The sequence below is a fragment of the Cyprinus carpio genome, chromosome B3 (genome assembly GCF_018340385.1).
Source record: "Cyprinus carpio isolate SPL01 chromosome B3, ASM1834038v1, whole genome shotgun sequence".
In the NCBI taxonomy this organism is placed as follows: Eukaryota; Metazoa; Chordata; class Actinopteri; order Cypriniformes; family Cyprinidae; genus Cyprinus; species Cyprinus carpio.
The window spans coordinates 32,629,750-32,641,172 of record NC_056599.1 but is presented as its reverse complement, the minus strand read 5'-3'; the positions used below and the strand labels follow the sequence as shown (position 1 = coordinate 32,641,172).

Here is an 11,423-nt window from a genome sequence, read left to right as displayed (position 1 = left end):
AAGAAACTTGAATGTTTTGGGATTATTCACAAATGGACCTTTTAGTAGCCCATGGCCTGGACTCAAAGGTGATTTTTTTATTTGGCAGTAAGTAATTATGAGATGGTCAAGGCTTCTCTTAGCCAAACAGATTTAAAAATGTTCCCAATACTCTCAGTTTTTCTGTACATATCTGTAAATATGATACGTTCATCCAAGAGGCTGTTTTCGGAGCAAAAACAAATGCTTCAGTTTTCTTTTCCTCTCTTAGGCATTGTTACTGTGAAAATCTGTTTGCAAAATGATAAAAGTGTGCAATAAATGAAGCTATGTTGTTGAACTCTTTTCTGTGTAAAAAGCAAGCAAATAGTATCTGTTTTTACAAATAAACTCTTTACATATATTTAAATACATGACATAGTAGTTTCAACAGAAGTGACATTTTTATATACATACATACATACATACATATATATATTAGTTGCCTGTCAATACATTCCGCAGTGTACTTAAACCATATTTCAAAGACAATAGAAGTAAATATGAAATGACATATAAAGATGTAAGCCCTATTTAAGTGGGTCAAGCATTACTCTGACTGCTTTTAATATAAATTTAAGCTATAATACATTTTGGTTTAATTGCAAACAACACAATAAAATGTACAAAACATGACACTCAGTTCAGTATATTATTTCCATAACAATTACTATTTTTAGAAATATGCTGAAGTGCACTTCTATTTCACAAGCGGTTATAGATGTATGCTTGGACTTTTCTCTGTTTGAACAGTAAATTTCTGATATCCTTGTGCATATAAAGTTATCAGGTTTACTAGTCTTACCTAGTCATAACAGGAGTTATTAAATAGCAGATAAAACCTTTACAAAGATAATCCCATTAAATGATTTTCATCTGGTCTCATGTTAATCGCTCCTTAGACTTGATGGTTTTACAAACTGAGGGATCTAGTGTTGACCTTCTTTTCTGTGGTACTAGAGCACAACCATCTTAAACTCAGCCGCTTTACTATCCGTAAAACGAACCTCAAAAGCAGGCACATTTATCAGCTTTACTATCCGTAAAACGAACCTCAAAAGCAGGCAGATTTATCAGATCTGTGCTTCTTCAGATATGTGAAGCTGCTCTTACTCTGACACTCTGCCAGGTCACATAACGACATACCTTTTGAGTCGATACATAATACCCCTCTAATCCGTAAACCCTCTATCTCTCTCACCCATATCCTGCTATATACACTTCTATTACGTTATAATAATCATTCACATGCTGAAACAGTTACAGGACACACAGGAATGTCACTGTGACCTTAAAAACCTTCCTGTCGGCACCATGAAGATGAAGTTCTAGTCTTCAATTACATCTGTTGGTGTCTGTCACCATTTGATAAAGAGCAAAACAGACTTATTATCCAACTGCTTAGAATCAACATAAATCAGTTTATTGTGAACATATGTCAAGGTATTCACATGGTTAGAATATAGCTGGTATAGCATGGTTAATAAAATAGCTGTCACACAAGCATTATTCAGCTAGTTAAAATGTATGAGATTGAAACAAATTGAATTTATTGATGATAGATATACAGTAGAAACCTGGTGATTGCGTATTTAAATCACATAAATATAATTTTTATCAATAAAAAAACATTCAATTTATGTATAAAAGATTGAAATGCCAAAAGACATAATTCTTAAATTTAGGCCTAAATATATTTTTTGTGCATTAGAGGACATGCAATTTATTACTTGACCACTGGATGGCGGTACAACGTTTTACAAAAAAAAAAAAAGTGATTTAAATATGCATTATCATATCACAGCAAATATAGGATGCCGCCTTCTCTCTTTTAAATTCTAAAAGAATATTGCCTTCACAAAGCCAAACCATCCTGAGGCTTTTATGTGAGGAGTACAGTAGGAGGCGTTTCATGTCCTGAAATGGACCCCTCTAAACCTGCGCCCCGCTGGACGGATTAGACGGCAAGATGTCGGAAGGCCCAACTGCTGTCTCCAGGCAACAGCTTGTGGCGCACTGTGAGGCAATATCTCACATGTAAACAAAACTGAGATGTTGATGTCGTATTCATCCCCTATTGCTAAACAGCAGGTTGCATTTCAAAAGGGAAAAAGCCTTTTTTACCTTTCCTCTGACATTAAAAAGCTCTACCTGCAACTCTCAAAGCTGGTATTTCACACTGAAAGAGACTTGCATTAGATCTCACGGTGCTTTTGACTCAGCCATTTAGGATTGAAAATGAAATGTACAGTACATTTTATTCATCAAGGTCATTACTAACATGTGGCCCTGCTCTTCCCTAATTGCATTTTCCTATGCAAGATAGAAATTAGTTTTGAAGGGCAGTGAATTTTCCTGTCTAATACAGATTAACTTTCATGTGAAGGGTTATTTTTTAAGTTTAGTGAAGTGAAATATTACATAAAAACAAGGTATTTAATATTAAAGAGGTTGGAGCATTCATGCTGTGACAGTGACAAATTAATATACAAATCATGTAAACAGGTCATGCATATTCATCAGACAGACAGGTGGCTTGATTGTGTAGCTTTTGATTAATATTACTTATGAGCTACATTTACATGTGTCATCAGCCCTGAGGGTGCAAGTCAAGCTTGGGGAGTTTGCAACCAATTGAAAAATTATTTATTCAAATTCAAGAGATGCAATATTGGTTTTCTTTTTCTTTTTTTCACGCTATAAGTCAAGTCTTTAAAAAAAAAAAAATCAGGATTTATAATGCCTCAATGAGTAAATCATAAGTATTCAAGATCTCATTTGCGTTTGCTGTCCCAATATTAGCCAGTGATGATACCATAACTTACTAAATTATTAATTTAAGGTCATTAAAATGACTACCAATTTATTATTATGCCAGTTTAAAAGAAACACATTCAAATTATTCAAAATCATTTGTGGCTAATAACTGACAGGTTTAAAAGTGTCAATAATGAAAGCCATATTTTTAATGTCAAAATACATTCTCTTAAATCCAGTTTATTGTTTTTAATAAACAATAAAAAGAGTTTTCATTGAGCCTCCCGGGAACCTTTTAGAAACATTAGAGCGTTCGCTCAGATCTGTCAATCTCTTTCAGAATCAACCAATAGCGAGAGTTTGGGGCGTGGCTACTGCATCAAGCTGAGCCAATGGGTGTTTTGCCGGAGTAGCAAAACAAATTCAGATTTCATTAGAGAAGTGGAAGCAAAAAATCGAAAACTTGCTAAAATACACAGAGAAAGACAACGTTGTGAAACAATGTGGCAGAGATTTTACAAGACGGAGGAATTTGATGAAATATTTAGGTGTCACTTGCAGAATTTCTTCTCCTCAGGTAAGCTAAACTTCAAGCTCTTGCCACATATGTTAACTCTTTACCGTCAAGCCCCAGATAACATACTAAGATATCGAAAGGATAAGAGTAACGGGTGTAATGAAAGGCGTTTGCAAAGGTTGTTTAAAAATATGCTTTACTACTTTAATACACTACTTCCACTAAGTAGCGCAAAAACCACATAAACTTAACACCTCTAATTGTGACTAATTAGTCATTTAGTTATTGCTTAAATGCAAATTACAGTACGCTAATTACAAGTTAAGCCCCCTAGAGTAGCCTGAAGTTGTCTTGATCAAGAACACACAGCTCAGATCTTTAAATATAAGGCTACACCACACCACTGCTAATGACTGTTATCTTGAGTAGAAATATTACATAGACAATATTTTGTCAGTTCAGTGACAGCAGGTCTGGTCTGATGTGAGCTGTGATTTTCAGAGGATGAGTGCCTTCCATTTCATAAGTAAATGTGTTAATCTGACCACCTGGAGAGATTATGATGTGTGACACAAGATGAAAAAAAACACCCACTGGGTAAGAGATTTACAGATCCTCGAAGACATTTAAGAATAAATTATATTCAATAACATAATATGTATTTATGTTCTGTGACTACTCTGTACTGTACAATGAATATTCTGTCATGATGGTTGGGTGTTGTGATTATTTTATATCTGGAACAAAAGAGGAGCTCTGTTGAATAGAAAAAGCCCACATGACACTATTTCAAATTTGTTGTATATTAAGGGAAATGTAAACAGTATGGTAATGAATATAAACCAATGCATTTGTATATTTATTTATTTTCTTTCCTTGAAAACTTTTGTTTTGCATTTTGCATACTTAGACTCTTCAGAGATCTAAAACTAAACTATTAGACTATTTTCTTTATTTAAATAAAGCTGACGTAAATAAAACATAAATATTCGATGAGAAAAAAAAAACTTTAGAAATGTTGTCTTTGCAACTATTAAAAAAAGTACTAAAATTACTAAAACTACAATAAATTTAAGCTAAATAATATTTATAAAAAAAACAAGCTTATCAAACTGACAAAAGCTCATAACAAAATTACTAAATCTTAAACTAAAATTAAAATGAAAACTAAAAATATTAAAAGCTTTTCTTTATTTAAATAAAGCTATGAAATAAAACAAATATAAGATGAGAAGCGTAAACTTAAAAAAAAATTAAATAAAAAATAAAATCATAAAAACTAACTTAAAAACTAACTGAAAAAGTACTGACTAAAAATGACTAAAACAAACATAAATGAGCAAAATTATCATATTTATATCAAAAAAAGGTTTATAAAATTGACGAAAGCACATAACAAAATAACTAAAACAAACTAAATTAAAATGAAAACAAAATATAAACAGAAAAGCTTTTCTTTATTTAAATGAGGTTGACAAAACAAAATATAAATATTAGATGAGAAGCGTAAACTTTAAAAAAAATATTACAAAAAACTGTTGTCTTTGTAACTAACTGAAAAAAGTACTAAAATGACTAAAACTTAATCTAAAATTAAAATGAAAACTAAAAATATAAAAATAAAAACTAATTCAAAACATTATTAATAATACAAAAATAATACTGCCTACAAAGATGTGTAGGACCAATATGAAATGAAATATTCATTTTAGTTTCATTTGCTAATTTGCTTAGAATTTCTAAAAAGAAAGAAAAGAAAAGACAAAAAGACAGTAGTAGTGTATTATCTCGAAGTCGTGTAATCTGTAGCACTTCCCATGTATGTCCACTAGATGGCGACTGAAATCAATAAATGGCAACTGAAGTCAACGGACTTGTCAATAACGCTTAAATTTTTATTTATTTCTTAATTTTTGTAAATACCTCAAATGCAAGTCAGTCTTTTTGCTCTACATGTGAGCCACTGCATGGACGCATCCAGAGTTTTGTCTACAGTTCTGGTTGGATCATCAACACCATCTTCATCAAAATATTTTCCACACATCAGAAGCGTTGTATCACTGTGTCACCGCTAGATGGCAGCGCGTGTGTTATTGTTGTATCATTCGAGCAGTGTTTACTTAGTCAGTCATAGACTGTGTAGTAAACACATATTCTCCCACATCTGCCAAATGAACGACAACATCATGAACGATTCCAATAAACGTGTCAGAAAAGAAAGTTACACATATATGCCTCGATGAACACGACACTAAAGCCTTTTCACGTTGATGCAGTAGCTACAAAGCCAACAAAAATGTATTTGGACCTTTTATATCAAGTGTGTGAAATGTTTATTATTGCACTAGTAATAGATCAGCTTTAACTCTACCTCAATACAACCACGTCCTCCGTCTTATCCGAACCCTTATTTGCATGCACACCAGCGTTTTTAACCTTTCCCAAAGCTTGTATGAGCATCCCTCCTGCTCAGTAGTGATGTTCAAGACCACTGTCCTCTCGTCTCTATGGTAACAGTGAGACACCCTGTCCCCCAACACACACACACACACACACACACACACACACACACACACACATCTTTCCTCTCCATTGATCATGAGGCTCATGTGCTCATGAGAGCGTCTGACCCAAAGATCCCTCTCTCTCCGTACCCAGCACTCATTAACATGATTCCTCTGTGTCAGGCATCCATTCACCATTAAAAAGAGCAAGTAAATGGAGAAGAAGAAAGAAACAGACATTCATTAATTGCTGCGCGGTGGCCTCATTAGTATGTCCCAAACAGAGACGAATGTGACAAAATCTCCCCTTCAATGAGCCTGTGAATCTAATTAATGAATCTGTGTCTACCTGTTTGTCTGTCTGTCTGTCTATCTATCTAAAAACAACAAAAAAGATTAAGAAGGCTTAGTATGCATATAGAGTAATATAGAGTCTTAATGGATTACATTACATTTATTATAGTGGTATGATGATTTACTTATTTATTAATTATTTTATTTTATTTAAACCTAATCCAAATAACATTAAACAATTTAAATTTACAAAAAAGAGCAGCCAGGAAATTTATATATATAAAGATGAGTTAATAATGACAGAACTTTTATTTTGGGTTTTTTATTCTGAAACCAGGAATGATTATCCTCTGTTAAAAAAAAAAAAAAAAAAAAAAAAATAAAATAATAATAATAATAATAATAATAATAATAATAATTAAAGAAAAAATGTGTTTACTTCACTAGAGAATATTTAAAGCCATAGATCTGATTTAGTTTGTCTATATTAACTGTGAATTTTCTCAATATTATTATTATTATTATTTTTTTAAATGTGTGCATTATATTATTTTTAAAATGTTATGCCATCAAAGAATGTAAAGTCAAAGTAGCAGATTCATTCAAAGTATTTTATGACTTGTTATTCTAGATAAAAAAACGCATGTAAAATATCAGTCTTGTCTTGCGTCGTCAAGGTCGCACAGTGGCGCGTGTCTGGAGAGAAATGAAATCCCAAATCAATCGGTTACTCTTCTGGGCTCTGACAGTAAACTTCAAGAGAGAAACACTGTCAGGGCACGATCAGACACGCAGCAACCTAGTCGTTTAATATGGACGGGTTGTTTAATGTGAATGTTGCACTCACGACGGAGATGAATAAGAAATGAAGGTTGTTGTGCAGCAATACTGATGAATGCATTCTGGATTCTGATTTGATGTCGCTAAAGAGAGTAGAAAGAGGGGGACTTGTAATTACAGGCAGAAAGGTTTTAGTATGCTCGGCTTATTCTTATTCATGGCACAATCTGTGACCCACACACGCACACACACTTCTTATCTTGTCAGTGAGGACACACACACACACACACACCTTCATAGTTCACAGTCACTGGCACGAGCCTCTGCATCATAAAAATCTCTCCAGCCTCCCCCCACAGCCTCTGTGTTTCTCCCCGGAGGAAAATAGCTCAGGAGATCTCACTTACGTATCTTCTACGTCTCAGATGTTTCTCCTAAAATACTTTATTAGTAATAACATACACAAATAAAATATATTTACATTCATAAAAAAAAAAGAATTATTTATTAAATTTAAAAATAATAATAATAATAAATAAAATAAAAAAAATAAAAAAAATAATATATAATAAATATTATGTGGATAACATAACACAGATAATTTAGTCTTTCATGTGGATTTTTTGTGAAATTTTGAAGATTTCATATTAAAATTTTGGCATCTTCCCTTGTTAAAAAACAAACAAACAAACAAATATTAAAAAGAGTATTTATTACAGAAAAGGTGTACTTTAAAATAATATATTTAAAAGTTAGATTTAAAAAAAAAAAAATAGTTTAAATTATTTAAATGCAATTCGTTAAAATTAAAAGTGCTTTTGACACACTTAAAATGCCTTTTATTTCATAAATATTACTACTATTATTATTATTATTATTATTATTATTATATTATGTGGATAACATAGCTAAGATAATTTGGTCTTTCATGTGGATTTTGTGGGAAATTATGAAGACTTCATATTAAAATCTCTAATTTTGGTATCTTCCCTTGCTAAACATAAATAAATAAACACTTTTAAAAGGAGTATTTATTTGAGAAAAAAATGCACTTTAAAACATATGCTTGAATGTAAGTTACAAGTAAAATACAATTTACATTATTTGAATACAATTAGTTGAAACTAAGAGTGCTTTTGACAGAATTAAGAGGCCTTTTATTTCAAAAATATTATAGTATCTGGTTAATCTCTAAGTATACTTTTAAGATTTGAAGTACACTACAAGATGACATTATGCTACATTACAGATAGGTCAGATGACATGAAGACATCAAGAAATGGCTTGAAAAGGGCAGTTTGGTTTTTCTTGTGTTGATGTACTTCCTTTTAAAACAGGAAGTTGGTGCAGGGATCATAAATTGATCATCCCTATTTTTAAACAGCCTACAGTCTTTTTGTTTACTTTACAGCCTTGATCCATGTTTTGCTGTTGCTAATTGGTTGCAGATGACTTGGGGGCGGGACATTCTCATTCTAGAGGCCATCTGATTGGGCGTAAGTATGCATAATCCTGTGAGTGCAGGATGAATCATCGACTTGGTACATTTAAAATGCTAAATGTTAGGCCTAATTGCATCCACGTTTAGGAGTACACTATCATATAAACGACCCATTTTGATTTCACGGGTCTCCATTTGTCCTCTATCCAGTCTCAGGGCTGTCTAGGAAAAAAATCATTGAAATATTCAAGAGATCTCATTTGTGATTTTTCTTTTCTGTGGGGCTCTCCTCATCTAAGTGAACTCTTTCAGCTCCTGCCTGATCCACACCGCACTCTTTCTCTCGACACACACACACACACACACACAGTGGCTCTGATGAGAGATCTCTAACCTCTGAGGTAGCCTTTGAAGCTGACATCTTTCCCCTCCATCTCTCGCTCTCTCTCTCTCTCTCGCCCACCTAGAGCAGGTGGTCTCCAATCGACTCCCCCTTTCACAAATCAGCATTCACACATACATTCACTCCATCCATCTCTCACTGGCTTGCGGAGGGCTGTGATCCCCCCTGAGCTAATTCCATTATACATTCTGTCTGGAAGTAAGAGAGGACTGCCCTCTAATTGCTTTCTTATCCCCCTGAGCCCCCTTTCTCTCCTTTACGCTCCTCCAAACTACACCCCCAGCCCTAGCCCCCACCCCGCTCCGAACATGGCAGCAAAAGGAAAGAGAAAAATAAAAAATACACGACCAAACACACAAAATCAGAGAGAGAGAGAGAGAGAGAGAGAGAGAGAGAGACGAGTCTGCCACTGACAGGGAATATCTGCCATTTTCCACGTTGCAGGAGGCTGCAGCCCTGATCCAGAGGACCGGGATCCAGGCACAGGCACCACCGCAGGTAGAGACGCATGTTTCTCAGCATTTAAGGGGCTTAATGTCAGTGCAAGTGTTGGATGGATGGATGGACAGGGAATGCGGGACGGAGCGCTGCTGTGCCTCTCCAGAGCCGCATATATGGGGACAGGGGGGCGTGTTGGATAACAGGATGCCCATGTGTTTGCCGTTGCGCTCCGAGCCTGATCGGAGTTCAGTTTGCTTCTGTGCGAATTCCGTTTCAGAAGCTACAGAGCTGATCTCAAATCTGGCAACTTTTAGTAGCAATAGATATTACGAGAGGGCTATTTTGTTTGAGTCAAAACTGTGTTTAGTATGTTGTACAAGTTCTATGGCAGTGCCATCATTTCGAGAACATTTTAATAATATTTTTAATTTGAATAATTTAATCATTTTAATTTTAATAATTGTAACTTTTTGCAGTGGAAATGTTCCATTGATGTTAAAGGTTCTATATGGAACCATACATGCCAAAAAAAGAACCTTTATTTTCAAGAGTGTTTGAGTATTTTAACAATAAGAAAGGCATTTTTAAGCTTCAGACTAGATGTGATTCACACACTGTTTGTGAAATGTACTAAACCACAGTCAAATTTATAGCGTAAAACACAAACATGCGCTTGTGTTTATGTTAAAGATGCATTATGCATATACAGTGTGTCTTATATGAAAACCTGTGCTTATGTGATCATACAAGGAAGATTTTCTAGAATGTTAGAGATTCTAGAATGTGCTAAACAAGGGCTGCGTGTTGAGCCGAAATCAAAAACAACACAAAACTTGTGCGTTTACGTCGTACTCAACATGCTCTTGTGTTTATGTTGACGACACATTATTACACACACATATGATATGCAGTGTGTGTTGCGTTTTATATGGTAACCTGTGGTTATACGATACTATGAGGATGATTTTGTGATTGAGACGTTCTGGAAAGCATATAAGTCTATTTACATGCATTTCAAGGGAATTCGTTCTGTTGGTGTGTGTATTATTTTGCATGCACCATGCCCTTGATCAAGGAAACACGGGAGTAAGACAGCTCTAACCTATTAAACGCTGCACTGAGACTGCAGTGTCACAGCTGACTGATATTGATGCTCTGGACGGCCCCTCTTGCAAGAATCCATTTAGAGACGTGCGTGCGTGTGTGTGTGTGTGTGTGTGTGTGTGTGTGTGTGCGTGTGTGTGTGTGTGCGTGCGATGCGCATGTGTGCTGACAGGCGGAGAGCGCTGTGTGTGTGTGTGTGTGTGTGTTTGTGTGTGTGTGTGTGTGTGTGTGTGTGTGTGTGTGTGTGTGTGTGTTGGTATGTGTGAGACGGACAGATACGGAGCGGAGAGAGAGGTGAGAGGAATAGGAAGGCAGGGGAGAAAAATGGAGGGATGACATGAATATGTGAGTGAATTAGAGAGAAGGAGGAAAAATTGATACTAACATAACTGCAATAACATACTAGATAAATCCACAAAAAAAAAAAACGTTGCAACTGTATTTCCAAGGTTAAGAGCGTCAGTCTGCATGTAAAACAACCCAAGACATCAGCAGACGAGATCATGTGCCAAACACACACACGCTTGCAGGGGGCGGGCGGTATGACCACAATCTTATATCATGCTATGAGTCATTTTATATCATGGTAATATAACTTGACAATTTTAATTATTAAAAGTTAATGATAAATTTAAAGATAAAATAAATAATTTTTTATAGTATACAATCAGTATTCGTCATAATTCATGATAATATAGATAAATATATAATAATCGCTGACTGCTTTTTTTATAATCCAGTAAATTAAATAATATTTCCCAAGTGAAAGGTACTTATTTATTATAAATTATTTACTTCACATTTATTATTATTAGCATTATTATGTATTTGGAACTTGATGGATACAAACCAAAATATAACACTAATCTGTTAATATATATATTTCAATAAAATATTCCCTTGATATTTAAAAGGGTCATATGACGTTGCTTAAAAGAACATTATTTTGTGTATTTGGTGTAATGAAATGTGTTTATGCAGTGTAAGGTTCAAAAAACATTATTTTCCACATAATGCACATTATTGTTTCTCCTCTATACCCCGCCTTTCTAAACATGTCGATTTTTACAAAGCTCATCGCTCTAAAAAAGCGAGATGTGCTCTGATTGGCCAGCTATCCAGTGCTTTGTGATTGGCTGAATACCTCGAGCGTGTGACGGAAAT

The 11,423-nt window shown here is 34.4% G+C and overlaps 1 protein-coding gene across 1 annotated transcript in view; it reads left to right on the top strand.

Moving 5' to 3' along the window:
- Positions 1-9,083: 9,083 nt before the first annotated feature.
- Positions 9,084-11,423, top strand: part of LOC109079991 (retinoic acid-induced protein 1) — a 48,339-nt gene continuing 45,999 nt past the window's right edge. Inside the window, exon 1 of the mRNA XM_042720860.1 lies at positions 9,084-9,212. The gene's annotated coding sequence lies outside the window, so the exon portion shown is untranslated. The remainder of the gene's footprint in view (positions 9,213-11,423) is intronic.